Below are 14,402 nucleotides of genomic sequence, written 5' to 3'. Positions count from 1 at the left end.
AGAGGGAGAGTAAGAAGAAGAGAGAGATGGATAGAGATGGAGAAAGAGTGTGTATGCTTTGGGGGTGATATAGAGAGGCAAAGGAGAGGCGGAGGGAGATAGAGATATAGGTGGGAGGTGAAGAGAGGGAAGAAGAAATATATATAGAGAGAGAAGGAGGGAGAGATAGATCTATATGGAGAGAGAGAACGTGTGTGTTTGGGTGGGGTGAGATAGGGAGACAAAGAAGGAGATATGAAGGGAGATATAAATATAGATGGAGGGGGAGAGAGGGAAGAATATTTCTTGCACAAGATGCATTGATTTCAGTGTAGATGATGATTTATAATCCTATTTGATTGCTTGCACTAGATGCATTGATTTCAGTGTAGATGTTGATTTCTAATTATATTTGATTGTTTGCACTAGATGCATTGATTTTAGTGTAGATGTTTATTTCTAATCATATTTGATTTCTTGCTCTAGATGCATTGATTTTAGTGTAGATGGTGATTTCTAATCCTATTTGATTGCTTGCACTAGATGCATTGATTTCAGTGTAGATGTTGATTTCTAATTATATTTGATTGTTTGCACTAGATGCATTGATTTTAGTGTAGATGTTGATTTCTAATCTTATTTGATTGCTTGCATTAGACACATTAATTTCAATGTAGATGTTGTTTTCTAATCCTATTTGATTGCTCGCATTAGATGGATTGGATGTTGTTAATCTTAAGACTGTAAATTATTAAAAATATTTTTCAAGATTAGATGGAGGGGAGAGAGAGGGAAGAATATTTCTTGCACTATATGCATTGATTTCAGTGTAGATGATGTTTTCTTAGAATTTTATTCAATTTCTTACACTAAATGCATTGATTTCAGTATAGATGTTGATTTTTAATCCTATTTGATTGCTTGCTCTAGATGCATTGATTTCAGTGTAGATGTTGGTTCCTAATAATTTTTTATTGCTTACACTAGATGCATTTATTTTAGTGTAGATTTGGATTTCTAATCCTATTTTATTGTTTTCATTCGATGCATTGATTTTAATGTAGATGTTGATTTCTATTCTCATTTGATTGCTTGCATTAGATGCATTGATTTCAATGTAGATGTTGTTTTCTAATCTTATTTGGTTTCCTGCATTAGATGCATTAGATGTTGTTAATGTTGACGTCGTAGATTATTACGAAAAAATATCTTCAAGATATATAGCAATACTTAAAAGGACATTAATAACACAACAACTGTAACATTCAAAAACATTATCATCCAAATCCAAACACATAAACATACAAACCACTCAAAGCATCTAAACAAAGATGTACAAGTCATTCAAGGCAAGCAACACAGAATAAATTAAAGAAGATAATGATATGGTCATGCCAAGCAAAAAAAAACATGATGTGAATTTGGAGATTCACCCCGACTTTACCATGAAGATTCTTAACTTGTAAATAGACTTTGTTACAATACTATGGCTTATCAGTACCACATGCCAAAAAAACTTATTTCATATGTTATTTTTTAATTAATCAATTTAATTAAAAGGACGAAACATGCCTAACTACTTTCCAAATAAATATCAACATTTGATTTGTGAATACTACTAAGAATATGCTAGAATATTTCATTAGGTTAAATCCCTACCATTCATTTAATAATTATTGATGATTAAATCAAAGTTCTAGTAGCCCTATTACAAAATAAATACCATTAAAAAAACAAATCAAGCACTCTCAGTTTCAGCTTTTTTGAAAAAGAAATTGCCAGATTCCCACGAGAAAATCACCATCCGGGAAGAATTGTTGCTTGCCTAGACAAGTGTCTATCAGTGTAATCTAAGTAGGCGAAGATTTCTCTTGGAAAAGAATGGTTTTTCCGACACGATTTTGATGAAATCTGACATAAATATTTGGAAATTCAGGTTACAACTGTCAAGTTTCAAAATTTTAGGTGCTCCAAGGGTCCTGAGAGTGTTGCATCCACTTCCACTGTTAAAAAAAATTATTCAAACACTTCAGTTCAGATTTTTTGAAAAAAAATTGTTGGATTTTGATGAGAAAATTGTCGTGCACACGAAATTGTCGCCTACCTACACAAGTCCCTATTGGTGTAGTCTAAACATACGATGATTTCACCAAAGAATGTTTTTTCTAGCACAATTTGACGAAATTCGACAAAAGAATTTGGAAATCCAAATTACAATGGTCAAGTTTCAGAATTTTAGGTGCTTTGGGTGTTTTTGACAGTGTTGAATCCATTTCCCCCATTAAAAAATCAATCCAAACACTACCAGTTTCATATTTTTTGAAAAAAAAATCGTTGGATCCAACGAGAAAATTTTCGCTTGCCTAGAAAAGTCTATTTAAATTAACATAGATTAAATTCTTGTATTCATTAAAAAAATAATAATAAGAAGACAAACATCTTTTCCTCCTTAAAAGAACTTTTAAGTCATTTAAATTTGAATCCTTTTAAAGTGACACTTTATCTCATTCATTAAGTCACAAATAATTACATTAAAGGTGTGTATTTTGGAATAGGGTTTTTAGAATTTTAAGTTAACCAGCATAGATCCATCTTAAATACGGATGTAACATGAGCAAAAAGGGATCCAATTTCTTCACGTGCATTTTTTTTTATGAACTGACATTCTTTAAATATTTTGTTTAGTTATTTATTTATTTTAATTTTTAAACTTTTTTATTTGCACTAACATGAGCAAAATTTAACTTTGATGACGGAGAGACAGCATTAACACATCATACTCGCTATAGAATGAGCCTCTTAGCTCAAATATCACAGATTATTAAATGGATAGTAAGATTTAACCTTCATGAAATATTTTAGAATATTTTTAGTAGCAGTCATATATCAAAAAATGAGAAACTGAGATTTATTTTGAAAGCAGTTATGCATTTTTTTCTCTTCTAATTAAATTAATGAATTAAAAAATTGTCATTTGAACATTAGTTATGGTTTTTTGGGCATGTGGTATTAGTTTACCATGATATTGGCCCATGGTATATATTTACATGTTAATAATCTCTATGATAAAGTGAGAATAAATCTCCATAATTAAGAATCTTAGTATGTATGTTTAACTCATATATTAATTATTTTTATAATAATAATCATAATAATAATAATAAAAACAATTTAAAATAAATTTATAATTTAATTAATTTTAATCATGCTTATCACATTTACAAATTATTTAATTTATAATTACTATGCTAATTTTTATATATACATTTTTTAGCCAAATTATTATACCATCAAAACTAAAATAAAATTGTTACCATGTTAACTTTTATCTTTATTTTTAAATTTCTTAAAACTCCAACTTAATGTAAAATTGTAAATGCCTACCAATATTGATAAAATTGTTACCATGTTACCTTGTATTTATTTTTAATTTTCCAGGAAAAAAAAATTCAAGTTATTGTAAAAATTCAACTCAATCTAAAAATATTGATAATGAATTATGAAAAGTCTTTCGTTATAAATCACATAACAATTTTTTTTGGCCAATGCGTTTCGAAGAAACCAACCAGTGTGGTTTATGTGTGGTTCATCATCAGGACCATATGAAGCGAAACACTATGGCAACGGCTTAAATAGAGTGCAATGTATAGACCAAAGTTTCGAAGGAACCAACCAATTGTGGTTCATCGTCAGGACCAGATGAAGCCACAGACAATGGGAACCACTTAAAGCGAAACACCATGGCAACGGCTTAAATAGAGTGCAATGTATAGAGCAAAGTTTCGAAGGAACCAACCAATTGTGGTTCATCATCAAGACCAGATGAAGCCACAGACAATGGCAACCACTTAAATAGAGTGCAATGTATAGACCAAAATTTCAAATAAAGGTTATCATCAGGACTAGATGAAGAGACAGACCATGGCAATGGGTTAAATAGTGTGCAATTTATAGACCGAAATTTCAAATAATGACTATTTTTGAAAAATAATATTTAAATTATGATATTAACAAATATTATTAAATGTATAAATCAAAATTTCAAATAACGGCTATTTTTGAAAAATAATATTTAAATTATGATATTAACAAATATTATTAAGTCACGGCTATATTAAAAGGCTAGTTTTTGAAAAATAATATTTAAATTGATTTATTAAAATCAAATATTATATAAATATAACTAACAAGAATCAAAATGTCAAAGCCAATAATATTTAAATTATGATATTAATTTATTAAAAACAAATATTATTAAGTAACAAGTATATTAAATGGCTAGTTTTTGAAAAATAATATTTAAATTAATTTATTAAAATCAAATATTATTAAAAAACAATTATTAATGGGAAATAATCCAAAAATATAACAAGCCCTCTCTTATCCAAGTTATATGGTAGTATTTTGGAAAAAAAGTTGAGCATATGGCTTGAAAGTGAAGGTAAGTAGGCTAAAGGCCAAGCAGGTTTTAGAAGGCCTCACTCAACAACAGACCACCTCGTTATGCTTAGGATCATTATGGAGGAATGTCGTAATGATAAATCCAATCTCTTGTGTTGCTTCATGGACTTTAGAAAGACTTTCGATATGGTTCCTAGAAACAACCTTTGGAAAAGATTAGAAGAGTTAAAGGTTCCTTTTGAGTTGAGAGCTGCCGCTATAAGGTTATACGAGAATGTAATTTCCAAGTTAAAGAGCAATGAGGGGTTGTCGAAAGATATTAAGTGTAATATCGGAGTTAAACAAGGTTGCCCCTCTCCCCTACCCTATTTGGCATTTACATTGACAAGCTCGAAGGTTATTTAGAGGAAGCAGGATGTGCTGGCACGATCTTAGCTGGGATAGTCGTCATCCTTATTCTCTATGCTGACGATATTGTTCTCCTCGCAAGGTGTCCATATGATCTTGATAAGCAACTTAGGCTTCTTAAGGATTTCTACTCTACCATGGGTATGACTGTTAACACTGACAAAACAAAAGTTATGATTATCAAATCCAAGAAGGACACCTACGCTAATTTTATGTATGACAATAATACCTTGGAGGAAGTGTATTCTTACAATTACCTAGGAATTGATATTCATCACAAGATCAACTGAAACTATAGCATTGAGAAACAAATTAATGGGGGGTGGAAAGCTTACTTTGGTCTTGAAAATAATTGTAAAATGGCAAACCTCGTAATGTGGGATAAAAAGAAATTCCTCTTTGAAACATTAGTCACTCCTATTATCTTATATGGATGTGGGGTTTGGGGTTGCATCATCTCTAGAGAATCCTGGAGAAAGATTGAGCAAATCCAGAAGCGCTTTATAACGTATAACTTGAAAATTAAAAGCAATACAGCCTATCCTATTCTCCTTATAGAAGTAGGTCTTTCCCCTATCGAGAGCCTAGCTATGACTAGGCTTTTGTTATACAAGCACAAGCTCAATAACATAGGAGATCATAGACTTCCTAAGCTAGCTTTAAATTCCATCCAAAACCACCTAAGGCTGAAACGGGGGTGGTATAAAGACACGAGGGCCTAGTTAAATCATTGGGAGATCAATGAGAATGATGCACTGCAAAACATTAATAACATTAAAAATATTGTTACTTCTAAGTTCAAAGAAAAATGTGGTGTGAGAAAGATTTAGCAGCGAAAAGAAAATTAAGTTATTATAAGAAGGTCATCAACCCCACCCTAGAAGATCAAAAGTATCTTTCTATTTTAACTAGCTCAAAAAAGAAAATTAATATAATGAAGATTAGAAAGAACTCTCATGAGCTCCATAGTGAAACAGGTCATTGGGCAGTTCCTAAAACAGCATGGATGGAAAGGATTTGTCATCTCTGTGAGAATAGGAACATCGAGGATGAAAACCACTTCCTCTTAGAGTGCCCCGCGTACAACCACATTAGATTTTAGTTTCATAATCTTTGTCGCAACACTGACCTCCCTAGCCTTTTACGATGTCAAAATTATAGTGAGCATGGGAGGCTTCTCTCCAAGCTTTTTGGGCATAGGAATAAAATCTTAAATCAAACTAAATAACTTGTTTTTTAGGTCCGATAGACCAAAGTTTGGTCTCAGTGGATGTTAACCATCATCATCATCATCATCAAATAAATAAATCAAAATCAATAATATTTAAATTATGATATTGATTTATTAAAAACAAATATTATTAAGTAACGGCTATATTAAACTACTAGTTTTGAAAAATAATGTTTAAAATTAATTTACTAAAATCAAATGTTATTTGAAATTTTGGTCTATACATTTAATAATATTTGTTAATATCATAATTTAAATATTATTTTTCAAAAATAGTTGTTATTTAAAATTTTGGTCTCTACATTGCACTCTATTTAAGTCGTTGCCATGGTTTGGCTCTTCATCTGGTCTTGATGATGAAACACACTCGTTGGTTCGAAAAACGTTTGCCAAAAAAACATGTTATGTGATTTCTACTAATTCATTATGGATCATTAATATAGATTTTTAATGTACCGCTTTGGGCTGACCAATTAGGGAAGATAGATGGAATTAATGGGCCTACAATAGCCAACTCATTCATCAGGAAATTATGTGGAAGAACAATTATTAATCTATCATGGTTAACATTTCAAATGATTCTAATAATGTTGTACATTTCATTTGTATATTAGTTTTAATAATAGATATTTAATTTACAGTGTTATGATTAAAAATGATATGAGAGAAATAATAATAACAATTATATACACAAAATTACACATTAATTAAGCATACTATTATTTATCTTAAAAAGTTGACATTGATAGATTTATTATTATTATCTTATAGTATAAAAAATTTCATATTTTAACTTCAAAACAACCAAAGCCTGACCAATGACCAATCTTCACAGACCAGTATGTAAATAGACATCAATAACATCATACTATATATCAACCAAGAATAAAAAACACTAAAGGAGAGTGTACAAAATTCATGTAAAGAATCCAATAACATCCTATGAGAAATCCTTTCCAATAGGCTAAATATAAAAGCATCCCTACAACATAGGGGAGATAAAAACACATTTTGTTTCCTTCACAAGCACATCCTGCACAATGACCTGGAGTTCAAGGGAAAAGTTTTATCAGGCACATATCATAAAGAAAGCAATACCTTCATATCTATATATATATACCACTAAAATAATTTTTCACATCAAATTTCGTTGAACAAAAGAGCAAAGAAAGAAATAGAGTTAACTAGCCAGAGAAAGAACAGCAAAGACAATCCCAGGAATTTTTCATCCAGGATCTTTCCTGTTGCTTTCTGGAAGTCCACACGAATGGGTGAAATATTGTATCCTTCTTCAGCGTGTTTTTTGCCATCTACAACTACTGTCAGCCATGCTTTGAATTCCTCCAACGAAACCAATTTCATCTCCTCAGTAGACGATGTTGAAGATACAGGGCTCCTAGGCTTCTTTGATTGACTGAAATTGGGAAAATCTAGAAACTTCCCTGTATGCTGTCCAATTCTCTTAGCCAAAGGAGCCATTAATAAACCTTGCGAACCACGCATATAATATCTAAATTTCCTGACGTCATCTGTCGAAGCTTTTGGGTCTGGTTCTGCTCTGGGTTTGCCTTTAGATCTGGTTTTTTAGATAAAATTAGTAAAATACATGTGGGATTATTGTAAATTTATTTCAAACACCAAAATTCCAGAGGTCGAGTTGGTGATGGGACTTTCAAACCCAAAACATTTAATAATAAAATTGGGTTATTATTTGTTGAGTAGTTCTTCTAAGTATATTTATTAGCCAATTTTATCCAAAAATTGGGTAGATATTTGTTAAAATTACATTTTTTTTAGTTGTATAATCTATACCTTTTAGATGCTACAGGGATTTTTTTTAGAGTACCCAATCTATTTATGGAATAAAAAACACATTTAAAAAAACCAAAGATTACAATCTCACAAATAGTTAGAATGAGATTTTTTTAGAGTACCCATTTTATTTATGGAATACAAAACACATTTTAAATAACCAAATATCACAATCTCACTAGTAGTTGTATCTTAGAATTCTAACAAAAGAGCCAAAACATTTAATAACAAAATTAGATAAATATCTGTTAAAATTACATTTTTGAATTATATAATCTACATAATTTAATTCTTCCAAAGTTTTTGGAGCACTATATTTATTTATAAAATAAAAAACACATTTTAAATAACTAAAAATTACAATTTCATCTTAAAAAACTCAAAACATCTCATAACTAAATAAATAACCTCTCATTCTAATAAGTGAAAGCACATTTTAAATAATCAGAAATTACACTCTCATCCACAATTATATTACCAAATAAAAAATAAAAATAAAAATTTGATAACTAAATAAACAACCCTCTAAACAATCCCTCATTCTAACAGGCAAGTGACTGCCATTTGCGGAACAAGAACCAACTCCTCAAAAGATAGCCAACAAGGGAAAATACAACAAGAGGGGTGTTATGCTCCTATACCAATAGGTGTCATATTTCATGATTGACTTGTTGAGCTCTGTAATATGTTCATTCATTTTCTTGTTGCAAAGGTTTTCCATATTATCAAAAAATCAAAAAATTTAAAAAATATAAAGAGGGTATGCCCTAAAAGAAAAATCAAAGGGTAAAAAGAATAAAATGGTCAAAAAAGTGAAATAAATGAACCCCAAACAAAGAAAGATTAGGAAAGTGTGCAAGTCCAAAATGCCACTACTTTTTCATTTTCTGTAATAAGTATTGTGTGCAGCTTGTTGATTTATGCCGCAATTGATGAATGACCAAACAACTTAATCTTGGCTAGTTCATATTTGAATTTTCTGTTTTAGAGATAGAGAATAAAATCTGACCAAACTTTTTAATCTTGGCAGATAAGTAGATAGGTAGAGTAAATAAAAAGGAGCTCAACTGTTTAATTTGAGCCCTTGGATGCAATAAGTGCAGACTTAGGTAGGCTTACTATGCTAAGAAAAGAAAAGTTGATAAGGGTTTGTCAGTTTAAGTGCACCCAAATAAAGAAGGAAAAAATGCTAGGCTAAAGTAGTCAGGGTAGGTAGAAGGTGTTGCAGAATGATACTTGTGATAGATTATGTCTCTAAATGTGTTAATCTTTATCTCTATCATAATTGCAAGGCAAACATTATACTTGATACAGCTTAAGCAAGGCAAGATTAAATAATTAACTCCCATTCATACTTTTCCCTAATCATTTACTAATTTCCCCCTAAAATATTAAGAATCTATTCTTAATATCACTAAAAAGCCACTCCTTCCATTTCATAAAGTTTGCTTAAGTGAATCCCTATTTTGCTTAGGAAAAAGGCAAAAATTCCTCATAAAACCCCTTTTTCATCTTGAGCCTAAGTTTAATTACAAAAGTCAAATTGTTTTTATGCTTAGCGCTTTCATTTCAATTTCATATTTTCATTTCAATTTCATATTAACCATTAACTTTTATTATATAAACTCCCGGATAAATGTTACCCTTCCTGTAATATGTGAATATATTAAAAAAAACCCAAATATTATGTACTCCCGCCCCCCGTTAACTATAACCATAAAAACACTGTTTAAAGGGAATTAATGAATAAAACCATAGTTCATTGAGAGCCTTCCCCACTGCGCGCCATATGGGATTAATAAACCATTTGGGTTGATTAATAGCCATTACCCCGACCATTAAAACCAACCCCAAAATGATTAAAATCATTTATAAAAAGTCGGGCCCACAGTAGTTAAACCCTCGCCATCTCCGACGCCCGTCCGCCGTCCGATCGTCCCCCGATCATCCGACAATCTGTATCGATATCGTGACCCCCCTAACCACCGAGCGTTAACTCGTAGGGGCCCGGCGATTTTTTGCTTTACCAAAGCCACGCATCGCCCATCTGGGGTGCTCGCTCGCCCTCCGCTCAATACCGCCCTGCCCCAAAAAGTGGTATGACCAAAACCGATTACCGCCTGCTGACGTCATCCGCCCGTTGACGTCATCTGCCCAATCAAATAAAAAAACTCTTGCCCACCTCTGTTTTGCTAAATAAAACAAATGAGGAGGTATTTTCCACTGTAATGTCCTGCACCTTGAACTCCCATGCAGAAATAACGACCACTGTACCAGTTTTTTGACGCCACTTGACCAGAAAATCCACAACGATGAACTCCGAGCCGGCCATTCAACCTACAGTATACAGTTTTCCTCTGTAAACACAGGCACCTTTCAAGCTATCTCAATAAATGGCTATCAATGCATCAATTATCGTGGCTCCTCCAGCAATCTCCGCAGGACTCAACATACCAACCACAGAGAGATCCATAGCTGCACTGTTACCCTTGGAAAAAGGGAAATTTTGGGCTAAATACTAGACAAAGATGAACAGAGTTGAAAAGGTCAAAGGGTATCAGATCAGGATTAAAGAGTATCAGTGAAAACAGGGCAGCTAGCCCAGAGTTCCTGAAGAAGACAGCTGCAAGCCAAATCATAGGGCCTGCCTCCAGCACATTCAACAAAAACAAGACCAGCACAACATTAGTTCATCTTTTCCCTATTTTCAAGGCTAGCTGTTTCTATTTACTTGTAAAGCTATTTTTAGTCATCTTAGATATTATCTCACTCTGTTATGAGATATTTGTTATAATTTGTTGCATAAATACCCCCTCCATTGGAGTATTGAGGGTGGATTCCTAGACTTTGTTGTAATATTGATTTTTTGGAATAAAGAGCTGTTGGAATCAAACTGTTGCATGGCCTACTGGATGAAGAATTGAAGCAGAGGACTTGTCACAGACTTCTTCAATCAACCACTTGATCAATAAGTCCTCTATATCCTGTGTTTTAAATGTTTTCTTAGTTTATTATATCATCTATGTTTCACAATTTGAATGATAAAGAAAGATTTAATTTCAGAATATGCTTGATTGCACTCTGTTTTTAGTCATTATTGTTCTCTATGTTTTCTTCAGAATTAGGATGAACAATGAAATCTTAATTGCTCCCGTTTCCTAATTCTTTCATGTTGATTATTTGCTAAAGAATACTTAACTGTTCCTTATCAGTAATCATCCAATTTCCCTCTTTAAATAGGTTGAAGGATCCTTTAACTGCCCTTCACCCAATTTGAGCCCATTCCATTTGTTTCAAGTCTTTATTTGTTCCCTGTTTGACCACCTTGCTCTGTGAAACCATCCTCTGTTAAGAAACCAAATCCAGAAAGCCATATTCTTTGACTCCATTAGCCCAATGGACTGAACTACTCTGTTTTACCTCTCTGCTCTATTGAATCTCACCACTCAAACTCAAACAAAACCCTTGAATTTCATAACTAGCCCAATACCTTTAAAAAACAAAGCTAAATCATAAAGAGAGAGCCCTTTGTGGATATAGATTGGTTAGATTCTGTATCTAAATGATTGGTCTGTGGTTACCTCGGCCTCCTTTCCCTTTCTTACAACTTTTGGGAAAACCTGAGTTATAACATCAATGACGACTCCACTGGGGACCTGAATAATTGTTTGTTACTATTGTTTATTTCATAAGCTACAGACAGAGCCTGAAGTTAGCCAAGTAGCCTTTGAAATGCTTTTGCTTTGCAATTGCAGAAGTAAATGAATGCTGCTTCAGTCTATCTCCAGTCTAGCTTATGGACTGAACATCTGGTTCAAAATACTTGATCAGTTCCTCTTGTCAAATAAGTCTTTAAGAAATTTCAAATCTCATATCTAAAGCCTCTTAAAGAAATCATAGAAGTTGTTTTGAAAATTCATAAAAAACAAAATAATCATAAAATACTCAAAAATTTGGTTCCCTAGAGAAACTAACTTTTTCTTCAGAAATGTTTTACAGGTTTAGATTTGATCTATGACGGTGGACAGGGATTAGACACACAAAGGTTAAAATCATCCACCTGGCGACTCCACATCAATTTCACAACTAAGACTCCACTGGAGGGATGAACTTGAAAGAACAATACAAAAAGATCAGGCTTTTAACTTGGATTGTTATCCAAGACCTTATGTTCTTTCTAAATTGATAGAGTTTTCCAATGAATATTGTATTTAAAAAAAAAAAGAAAAAAAAAAGAAAAGAAAAAAAGAAGAAGATTCATTTTTGAGTATTTTCTTTTGAAAATGAAAATATATATCATCCTTTTAATTATGATGATCACTTTCCAATCAAGAAGCCTCAAATACTCAAGACTCCACTACTAAAAGAATCCAGAGTTGTTGAGAACCTATGGTGACCCCATTTTAGCGTTAAGTGTCTTCAAGATGAATTTAACAAATCAACGCAAGTATGCTCCTTTGGACAAGTCAAAGATTCCAGGTTTTCCAAACCCTTTGCCCAAATTTGATTGGTCAAAAATTTTTCCATTGTTTAAAGATGAAATAGGAGATGATGCTGCTTTATATTTATTAAAATTTCATATGCACATTCGAAAGTTTGAAGTCAAATTTCATGAAGATTGTCTTATGAAAATATTTATGGTAACTTTAGAAGAAAAAGCTAGATCTTGGTATGAAAATTTACCAGCGTCTAGCATATGTTCTTTAAAGCAGTTTCATGCTACATTTCATGACAAATACAAGGAAAGGTATTCATCTCTATTTCTAATTCAAGACTGTTGTGACAATTTTGAAAGTTTTATTCAATATCTGGAAAATTACTATGATGATGATGATGATCAGTTCATGGATCATGAAATATTAGAGGTTTTAGAAGAAAAGCCTTTTCAAAAAGTGGAAGCCTTGCTTGAATTATCTTCCCCTTAGAAAGAAAAAGATGATGTATGTTGTTCAGAAACCCATGAAGTTTCCCCACAGGAAAAAATTCTTGCAACACTAAAAATTGATCAGAATAAAGAAGAAATGCAGTTCCTTGAAATTGCTCAAATAGAAAACAGCAATGAAAACCAACAACAGTTAAGAGATCTGGAGGTAGAGGCAATAGAGCTTAAAAATATTGAACCACAATACCATCTTCAACAAGTAGTGGTTTCTTCAAAAATGAAAGACCGGTCAAAATTATTTGATGAAAACCATGTCACAAATTTTCTTTCCTTGCATGCAAATGAAATGAGACAACATACTTTGACAGATCATGATCTTTCATCTAAAATTAATGAGAGTTTGCAATTCCCTTGCAAGCTTCTATATGACAAAAACAATGATGAGGATTTTCCTGTTGTGTGTGATAACGTTGTTATATTTGATGAAGATCAAGAGTATTCAAAGCACTTGGATACAATGGAGAATAAAGAGGAGAAATGATTGACCAATCACTTGAATCAAGCAGCAGTTTGGAATGAGGTTTGTTTTCCTGATACCAATCATCCAGAAGATCTTATATGGCAGGATTACCCTTATCCTTTGGTCAATATATTGCAGCCATCAGTGCAAGAAGAAATTAAGAAACATGAACAAATTTCTGCTAATTCCAACTACCATAGATCAGAAGATAGATTTATAAAGCAATATGTGGAGGAGAAAGCTCCTGATCTAATGTGTGTGTTTGATGACGTTACTTCTTTTGATGATTTTCCCAAATATGATCAGTATGATGATAATTATGTTCTTCAAATCCAAACTAACTTTACATAGAAATCAGAAGCTAATTTGGGGAATAAGGAAGTTTAGGTTCAACAGCTTGAAAATAGTGATCAGTTTGTTCATTTCAGCTATGGGAATGAGGAGGAAAGTGCAGAAAATTTTGAAATCAGTGAAGGAACTTTACCATTATTTTTTTATTCATTTCAGTTTATTAGATATAACTATCATGTAATTAGAAATCAAATGTCAACAAGTCTTGGTATTAACTATCTAGAGGGCAATCAAATCTTTGTTCAAGACTTCTCATATCTAGATTTGCGGCCCCAAAATGCCAGTGAATGTCGAGTTGCAGAAGACGACTTGGAAGCCGGAACATATGATCGAATGATCCAAGTTGATTCCCTGCCTCTTTGTTTTGAATCATTTCAAATTTTAAAGGAAATGTGGTGTCAAATTTTTAAAGAAAAGGAGGAGCATCTTGTAGAAATCTATGAAGTTCCATTTGAACCTATATGTGATAAGTTGCAACAATCCTTCCAAGTTCTTTATGATCTAATAGATGACAGGTTGGATGATGAAAGCAATCATAATTTTTCTCCATTAACAAACTATGAGAGTCAAAATCAAGATGATAATGGTTTTACAAGACAGACATTACAATAAGTAGAAATATCATCACAAAGAGCGGTTGAAAACAGGCAGGGTGATAAAGATAAAAGTGATATTTCAATTTCATGGCAGGTAGGCTATCCATAACATTTATATAGTTGTGTGAATCAGCTCAAGAAAAGTGTATATATTTTATAAGATCCTTTTGTACAGTTTCTAGATCCAACAAAGGAGATCAGGAATTTCCTTATCTTCTCAAA

Source organism: Pinus tabuliformis, chromosome 5_1 (genome assembly GCF_031772625.1).
Source record: "Pinus tabuliformis cultivar Carrire ecotype Pingquan chromosome 5_1, CPIR1, whole genome shotgun sequence".
Taxonomy (NCBI): domain Eukaryota; kingdom Viridiplantae; phylum Streptophyta; class Pinopsida; order Pinales; family Pinaceae; genus Pinus; species Pinus tabuliformis.
This window is presented reverse-complemented; position numbering follows the sequence as displayed.